The sequence below is a fragment of the Miscanthus floridulus genome, chromosome 10 (assembly GCF_019320115.1).
Source record: "Miscanthus floridulus cultivar M001 chromosome 10, ASM1932011v1, whole genome shotgun sequence".
NCBI lineage: Eukaryota > Viridiplantae > Streptophyta > Magnoliopsida > Poales > Poaceae > Miscanthus > Miscanthus floridulus.
Genome location: NC_089589.1, coordinates 120018157 through 120028156, shown reverse-complemented (window position 1 = coordinate 120028156; position 10000 = coordinate 120018157).

The following is a 10000-nucleotide window of genomic DNA, read 5'->3' as shown; positions in this document are numbered from 1 at the left end:
CCTTCATGGTGACCTAGCATAGCGCTATGATGAGGATTAGACCATGGTGATGCAGTGGAAAAGCTTAGTCGCGTGCATGGCCATGCGGTGGCGCACGGTGCACTGTGGCGAGGCTCTCCATTTCGGCTAGCCGATGATGAGAGGAAAGTCTCTGTCTAGCCTACTAGATCTAGGTCACAAGGCCGTGTAGAGATGACACGAGTAGGGACAGGAGGTGTAGTGGAATGGCGTGGCCATAGTGAGCAAAGCGCGCGACGGCGCTCTGGTGATGGCGTGGTGGCGACGAAGCGAAATGTGCCCTTACCCTGGTTTAGTAAGTGGGGCTAGCGGGTCGGAGTGGAAGAGGTGATGATGGTAGAGCTATTGGTGAGCTAGATTGGATGGTGGTGCAGCGATGGCGACAAGAGGGCATGGCGGAGCGACGGCGATGGAGCAGTGCTCTGCTTTTTGTGCTGGCATGGGCGAGAGAGTGGGGTGCGAGAGTGAAATGACGCGAGCAGCAGAGGTGCGCGCCTTATCTTTCTATGCTGGCCTGACCGGCTGGGCCAATACCGGCATACGGCCGCCACGCGGCACACCTGGCCTACCCACGGTCTGCCACTAATAGTGGCGTCAAACGGCATCAGACTCTAACGAACTCGACTGATAGAACGATTTCATGCGATCGTCACTCCAAAACCGTTCGTCCTTTGCAAAAACTTCTTTAACAGAGCTACACGAGATCAACAACTTTGCTTAAATGAGTCCAGTCTAGATCGGCCTATTTTACAAACTATAGCACGTCAAATATAGGTTCATTGAAACAGTAAACCACCTCAAGACTTCGAAAATTTTTCAGTAAAAAAAAGTAATTCTATTGCTACTTGTGGACTATTTTTGAGCATGCTATGCACTGAATTAGGTCTTGACAGAAAAATAAAAGTTGTTACTCTAATGAAGTACTATAACTTTTGCTTAAGGGTGCACTGCCATGAAACACTCTATGCCATAATTCAACTTAGGTCAAACATGCAACTTGAAAATAATAGCTTACACTATAACCATGACTTAGAGGCCAAATTGGTCCAAGTCATGAATAGCAAAGTTGTTCCATGTGACACTCTAAACATGTTAAAGGTACTCCTAGGGTCCCGCAAACATTTTATACATTGGCCACATGTAAATCGTAGCATATGTAAAGCATTTAGTAACATACACATGTGATATAAGCAATCATAGAGATAAAATTTGAGATGCCCATGCTCAAGAATGATCAATGATGCTTGTGCTCATGTAATGCCAATGCCAAATGCATGCTCAACACCTAGGGTGTTATAGACCTTCCCCCCTTAAAGAAATCTCATCCCGAGATTTCCACGACCAACCATTTCTCGTAGAAAACCAGATAGACCTCATGAAGATAATCCTCTTGCTCCCACGTAGCGTCTTGCTCACTATGGTTATTCCATACCACCTTGTAGAATTTAATGACTGCTATGGGTCACTCTTTCCATTGTCTCAAGCACTTGAATAGGTCTTTCTTCATAGGTCAAATCCGACTGGATCTTGACACTAGCGGGTTCAATAGCTTCTTTGGGCACATGAAGACATTTTTTGAGTTGGGAGACACAGAAAACATTGAATATAGCTCTCATTTCTCGAGGTAACTGGAGTTTGTAGGCTACTGGTCCCCTTCGTACAATGATCTTGTATGGGCCTACATATCTAGGTGCAAGCTTTTACTTCACACCAAACCTTTGCACTTTCTTCATGGGAGACACCTTCAGATATACAAAATCCTCAACTTCAAATGCAATGGGACTTCTCCTTTTATCCGCATAACTCTTCTATCTCGATTGAGCAGCTTCAATATGTTGTTGAATGATTCGAACTTGTTCTTCAGCTTTTTTGACAAAGTCAATCCCATAATACCTTCTTTCATCAGGGTCAATCCAATTCAGAGGAGTCCTACATTTTTGACCATACAAAGCTTCAAAAGGAGCCATCTTGATACTTTCTTGATAGCTATTGTTGTAGGAGAATTCGGCCAAAGGTAGCCATTTCTCTCATGAACCCTTAGAAGAAATCACACAAGCTCTCAACATATCCTCTAGAATCTAATTCACTCGCTCAGTCTGACCAGCTATCTAAGGGTGATAAGCAGAGCTATAGATCAATTGGGTACCTAGCTGCTTATGTAGATGTTCCCAAAAATGATTAACAAACTATGGTCCTCGATCTGACATAATGCTCTTAGTCACACCATGCAATCGTATGATTTGGGCAATGTACAACTCTGCATACTAATGGGGTCGATATTTTTCCTTAACATGGAGGAAATGTGCAGATTTAGTCAAATGGTCAACAATTACCCACATGGAATCATGACCCTTTTCAGTGGTTGGAAGCCCAACTATAAAATCCATACTTATGTCATCCTACTTCCAACTTGGGATAGACAGTGGCTGAAGTAGTCTAGCCAGCTTCAAATGGACGGCCTTGACCCGACAACAATTATCGCATCTAGCAACAAATATTATAATTTCTTTCTTCATTTCTGTCTACCAGAAGCGTATTTTCTGGTCTTGGTCCATCTTACAACTACCTAGGTGAATGGACAAATTGGATGACTATGCTTCCTCTATAATTTGGTTTCTTAATTCTCTATCTTTTGGCACTACAAGTCGATCCTTAAACCACAGCACACCCCTCTCATCTAGCCAAAAATACTTGGTTTCTTCATGTTTCATCTTTCTTTTGATATGGAATATGCCCTCATCGGTCCTTTGGAGTTCAATGATTTTAGACTCAAGAGAGCAACTAACAGTGATATTGTGTAAGACTGTCAGATGCAATAAGTTGAAACCATCTTCCTACAGGGGATTACACTAATACTTCTGGCTTAAGGCATCTGCAACCACATTGGCTTTTCCTGGATGATAATGTACTTCTAGGTTGTAATCCTTGATCAATTCCAACCATCTTCTTTGCCTCATGTTCAATTCAGGTTGGGTGAAAATGTACTTGAGGCTCTTGTGATCGGTGTAGATATGGCAAACATTACCAAGCAGGTAATGTCTCCAAACTTTTAGAGCATGGACAACTGCCGCTAATTCTAAATCATGGGTTGGATAATTGACTTCATGCTTTCTCAGTTGTCGTGAGGCATAAGCAATGACTTAGCCTTCCTACATTAGAACACACCCCAAACCGGTACCTGATGCATCGCAAAACACATCAAAAGGTTTCTCAATGTCAGGCTATGCTAAAATAGGAGCAGTAGTTAGTAATGTTCGTAAAGTGTGAAAAGCTGCATCACACTCCAGTGTCCATACAAATTTCTCATCCTTCTGAAGCAACCTAGTCATGGGCTTGGCAATTTTGGAGAAATCTAGAATAAACCAACGGTAATATCCTGCTAAGCCAAGGAAACTCCAAACCTCATGAATGGAGGTTGGGGCTTTCCAATCAAAAACCTCCTGCACCTTGGATGGGTCCACCAAGATTCCATCTTCAGATAAAACATGGCCTAGGAAAGGTACTTTCCTCAACCAAAATTCACATTTACTAAATTTAGCATATAATTTATGCTCTCTCAGCCTAGACAACACCACTCTCAAGTGCTCTGCGTGATCTTCTGCATTCTCAGAATAGATCAAGATATCATCGATAAACACAACCACAAACTTATCAAGCTTGGGCATGAATACCAAGTTCATCAAATACATGAAATAGGGAGGAGCATTGGTCAACCCAAAGGACATGACTAAATACTCATAAAGGCCATACCTAGTGGAAAAAGCTATCTTAGGTATGTCCTTAGGCCTGATATTGATTTGGTGATAACCTGACCTGAAATCAATCTTGGAGAACACTTTTGGTTTTGCCAATTGATCAAATAAGATATCAAAGCGAGGCAAAGGATATTTGTTCTTGATAGTAACAACATTGAGTGGTAGATAGTCCACACACATCCACAAAGACTTGTCCTTCTTTTTCACAAATATGGCTGGAGAACCCCATGGTGACGAACTAGGGCGAATAAGACCCTTTTCTAAGAGCTCTTGCAATTGGGTCTTCAATTCTTCTAACTCATTTGGCAGCATTCTATAAGGTCTTTGGGAGATGGGTGTTGTACCTAGTATTAACTCAATCTTGAACTCTATATCCCTATCGGGTGGTAACTCAGACAGTTCATCTAGAAAGACATCCAAAAACTCACATACTATAGGAATATCAAAAAGGGCCACAAGTTGGATAGCATTGGCCACATTTTGGAGATCAAACTCCCTAGGAAGGGGTACTAGAAAAGCATCGTTATTCCTAGGGTCTCTCAACATAATGGTTCTAGTCAATGTATCGATAAGGACACCATGGTTCTTTATCTAATTCATACCCAAGATCACATCTATACCTAATCCCGGTAATATCACTAAATTTGCAGTATACTCTCGTTCACTTATTTGGATAAGTATATCTTTAACTATCTGATTGGTAGAAATGTTACTCCCGGTTGCACTTATACAATAACCACCTTTGTCTACTACAAATATTTTCTGATCATACTTGGATGCAAATGTTGGACTCATGAATGAATGTGAAGCCCCAGAATCAAATAGAACAACTGTAGGGTTTTGGTTCACAAGAAACATACCAACTATGACAACCTCGCCAGAGGGAATCTCTTCCATGGTGGTGTAATGCACATACCCCGAGTGTGCATTTGCAACTGCTAGCTTCTAATTGTTCTTCTTGGGGTAAGGGCACTCCCTTGCCCAATGACCAATCTTATTGCAATTGAAACATGGTTGATTGTTAGGCGGTGCCTTTGAGTTGCCTTGTCCTACGCCACCCTTAGGCTGTAGAGCAATAGAGTATGCCTAATGATACCCTTTATTTGCTTGGCTTGGTTGGGCCTTAATCTGAGGTGGCCAGTATTTTGGAGTAGGTGGGTGGTATTGGGTTCTTGCCACCACTGGAGCTCTCTACTGAGATGTACTGGCTTCAAATGCCCTCTTGTGGCTCTTAGATGCAGCATAAATATTATTATGATTCTCTTGTGTGAGCGCATCACTCACGAATTCATTGTAGGTCTCACTCTTGTTATTTGCTAGAGTCTTCATCAACTTTGGACCTAGTCCTCTCTTGAAGCTTGCAATCTACTTAGCATCGGTATTCACAAACTCGGGCACACACCTAGAGAGGTTGTTGAAGGCATGCAAGTACTCAGTGAGACTTTTGGTGCCCTGAGTAAGCCTCATAAACTCTATATGTTATATACTCATAAGACCTGGGGGAATATGATGCCCCCTAAAAGCAGTCTTAAACTCATTCCATGTAACCTGAGCATTAGCTGGGAAAGTAGATAGGTAATGAGTCCACCAAATGCCTGTTGGATCATGCAACTGATGTGAGGCATATTCTGCCTTCATATGCTTTGTAACTCTCAAGAGACAAAACTTCTGCTCAATGGTATTGATCCCTTCATTGGCTTGCAATGGCTCCTCTGCCTCCTTAAAGATAGGAGGTTTAGTGTCCAAAAAGTCCTTGAACTCATTGTACTGATTTGGTTCGTGTCCCTGGGGTTGGTCCTATCCCCATCCACGACCGGTGTTCTGGGCAAGCTCGCGATGTACATCCCCCATAGACCATTGGGTCTCTAGGAGTTGTGCCATCATTTCTGCTAGCGTGGGGTGCGGTGGTGGTCGGAGATTATCATCACCCTCATGACTGGTACCGGCCCCACCACAAGTCCGAGTCATCTGCAAAATTGCAACAACAACAAGTGATTATTGGATGATGCCAAGAGATTATAGAAGAATTGTATAATCATGCCATACAATAATTACTGAAGAGAATCTTAAATTCATACAATAACACAGAGGCATAATAATTCATTTCCATGGCATAGCATCACCAATAGGATCACTTATCATACTCGCAACGTGTTCCATGCATGCCAAATTTTTCTTGCCAATAACAACTGGGAATTCATTAAAAAGTGCAGTCACCACACAGATTACATGCATGGTTCCAATAACATCAAAAGGGTACATCAAGAAATTGAAACCTACATTACAAGTTCATTACACAAGGATCGAAGATAAAGAGCTAACACATCTAGCTAGATATTATAGCTAAGCTACTCCTCGAGGTGGTCGCTGTCGATGTCGGACACACCATCACCGTGGTCATCCTCAAAAGGCTCAACCTCAGGCTCCTCCTCAGTATCCACCTCCATGCCATCATCCTCAGCAATCAACACATTGGGATCTTCTTCCACCGCTAGAGCTGGAGGAAGAATTGGGTTCACCATGTTGTTGAGACGATGAACATCTAGCTAAAGCTCCTCAATCTGGCATATGAGTTCCTGCTCTCTGTGATCAAACTTTGTTGCCTACCTAGCCGCCTGGAACATAGTCCGGATCCTAGCTACCTCCCTAGTCTCAGCAAGGCAAATGACCTCGTCCCTTTCAACATAGACATCCTATAACTTAGCCCTAGCTGCATCTCTTTCGGCAACAGCATGGACAAACTGCCCCCAACAAGCTTCCAAGGCTATCATATAATTACCTATCTCATTCTGAGCTGCTCTAACTACAATTCGATGCCTGCACACATGTCCTCGCATCCTACGCTGTGCAGCCTGTGCTCTTTGGAGCTCTTTGCATACAGTTGATGTAGCTATCCTGGTGAGAGTAAAACATCTTCATAACTGCATACATGGAACTCATGGCAGCATTACTACTTCCTGCTCTTTCATCCTGGTCTCTTACCAAAGCATTACTACCTGGTTGGGTCCAAGCGGTTTGTGATGCATCCACACGAGAGAAAGATCCAACGGGCCCATTAAAAACCTCATCACTGAATTCCTGATAGATTTTGCTAAGAACTTCAAAAGCGGCCACTTGGGCACCCTCCCAAGGGGTCTGTCCACCATACTCGATACTCCATCCTTGCCACTGAGGGTTGTCCACACAGGCGGCGATAGTGACCCACACGTCGTACCACCATTGTCTCTCAGTTACCAATTTGCTCCAAAAGTAGTGAGGCGGTTTAGTATACCGACAGAGTGCAGTACCCTCCACAGTAAGGTGGGAGTCCCAAACAGTGCCAAAAAGATGTTGCTTGCAACAGGGGCTCCTAGGCCTACCATCTGTAGCAAAATGTTATAATTTAGTGAGACAACGCGATTATATAAAAGAGTCACTTAACAATAAGATCTTGCAAGGGAGAGGAACAATGCAATGACATGAATGAATGATGTATCATTATGTATGCTCGTTCCATAGTCCTCACAAACTTAGAAAAATAAATCCTAATGACATATGCAGTGGCATACATACGTTCTCTCAATATAATCGTAACTAGCTACACGTTTCGTTGTTAGTGTACCTGCAGAAGATTCATTTTAGCCCAACCCAATAGTTATATGTATAGAAAGGTAAATCTGGGCTCTAAGTTGAATATCAAGGATAACAAGACATATATGAAAGCAGTAAACTAAATACTTCCATATATATATCCCATATATATATACATACTTCTATATCAAAGCTACCCGATGATCAATTAAACTATCCACAATTAAATACGCACCATCACTACTACACAAACTTTACTGGAGGCGGGCGTTTTTGGTTTCCCGCGGCGGGCAAAGCCGTCTGCCATGGCCTAGAGGCCACGGTAAATCGTGGCTTAACCGCGGCGGGCGGCTTTGCCTGCCGCGGTTAACCGATTTACCACGGCGGGCATGTTACACCGCCCGCCGCGGTAAATTATTTTACCGCGGCGGACACCTTTTGTGGCCCACCGCGGTTATGTTCATTAGCTGTGGCGGGCTTTATTATTTGCCCGCCTCGGTAAATTATTTCCTGAATTAAAAAAATACAGCAGGCATATAAATTCAAATTCAAATCACATCCAGATTTCACAGATTAAACTTAAAAAGTATGCAGGCATTACACATGAGATAATATACATATATATACATTCACTTAGTCGTTCTTGTCATCGTTAATTCATTACATTTACATATTAAAGTCATTATACATGCCCTAAGGAGTAATCCTGCGAACGCATCATCGTGGGCCATTTCCTCAGCCTCTCGTACTCCGGTAAAATCGCTAGTGGGTTGTTCTCATTGAAGAACGTGCCCTCTTCAAGCACGCATTTGTCTAAGACAAACTTACATATATCCACCTTTGTCTGCTTGAAGGAGTGTTGGATGCTCTGCACGTCTCTCGACCAGTTCAATCCATTCTTGAGCACCCTCCAACTGCTGTTGTACTGCTTGCACACCCTCAGGAACTCATAGGCGTAGAAGCCACAGGTTTGTGATCCTACCGGTTGTTTGGCACACTGCATGATCGATACACAAGCATTACAACACAGGCATTAGAACGCATATGAACGGAAAGCACAATTAAACCTTTCAAATACTTACTAGAAAGTTGCGTCTGATTTTGATGCGGTTCTTATGCTTAGCCTTAAAATTCTCTATTCTTCGATCACAGCATTCAGGATCCTTCACGTACTCCTTATAAGCGCTATACGAAATGTACTAGTATTAGGCAGGGCATTAGAATGCATATGAGAAGACAGTTCAGTCACTTACACTCTGAGGCAATCTTCAAAGGCCTTGTACCCTTTTAAGTTTGGCACTGTCAATGAATCAAATACGCAGGCCCTACCATCCTGAGGGTAGATGATAAATGCAACCCAGTGACCCTCGAGGCCTTGGCTGTGCCATTGAAACAAAATACAGGTTACGACGAGAAATAATAATACTAGCTAGCTACCCACTTATCTCTACAGGCATGTCTTCGACTTACCCAAAGTGGTAGGTAGCTAGGATACACCTATTTCCCTTGATCTTCTTCATTGCTCCTAGTATGTACCTTGAAATGTTCAACTTCTCATTGTCCATCAGTTTCTTCCTGTGCGCCTCTCTCTGTCGCTTGGTCAAGTCTTTCATGGTTGGATGATTGTCATCTAGGTGGTAACCAATGATGATTCTTTGAGCAATATGCATTGGAGATAGATAGATAACATCAAGTTTTAGTTCCTTGGATATATAGGCCATCAACCTGCAAGGACAAGCCATCGTGGCATATATAAGTAGTCTTGACCGATTCAAAGGCAGGTGATATGTGAAACTCACAATTCATCACTTACATAGAGAACAAGGTGACTTGGGCAATGTCAAGGTCTTGTTCCCGCAATAGTCTGTACATGTCATGGAAGTCCACGGGGAGTTCTACATCATTGCTGGGCAAGTGGAAGTACTCCGCCACAACCTTGACTAGAAAACCATTCAGGCCAGCTTTTGCCACTTCCATGTACCAGAGATGAAACCTCCTTGTCTCCCACCTTTCCTTGTCGATGAGCTGGGCCTTGGTTATCATGAACTTCCCATGCTCGTAATGGCCGGGGCAGTCATCCAATTCAGGAAATAGATGGAAAGGTGATCTCGGCCTGGGATAGAAATGTTAGTACCATATTATGGTAAAGAAAAGTTATTAGCAAATTATGCTCGTGGTGAGTATGTGAGCTGCCCTTGGTCGCCTTTAGTCTTCATCGGCGGTGGAGGACAGTGGCTTGTGCTCACAATGGCAGCAGGTGGTGTCTTTGCCCCTGGTTCCTCCGTGCCTCTCGGTCCTTTGCTCGTGCCCTTAGATGGACTGTCGGGAGGTGGAGGTGGACTTGTTGTTGGAGGAGGAGAACAAGGGTGAGGGCTTGTGCTCACAATGGCAGCAGGCGGTGTCTTTGCCCCCAGTTCCTCTGTGCCTCCCAGTCCTTTGCTCATGCCCTTAGATAGACTGTCGGGAGGTGGAGGTGGACTTGTTGGAGGAGGCGAACGAGGGTGAGGGCTTGTGCCTCGGGGTGAGTTCCTTCCCTTGTCACCCCCGCAAAGCCTCCCCTGAGTTTGAGAGAGGAAGATCGACCCGTGGAGAAGACAAAGGGGTGTTTTGTACAGGCTATACCGCGGCGGGCAAGATAAAGCTCCCACCTCGGTAAA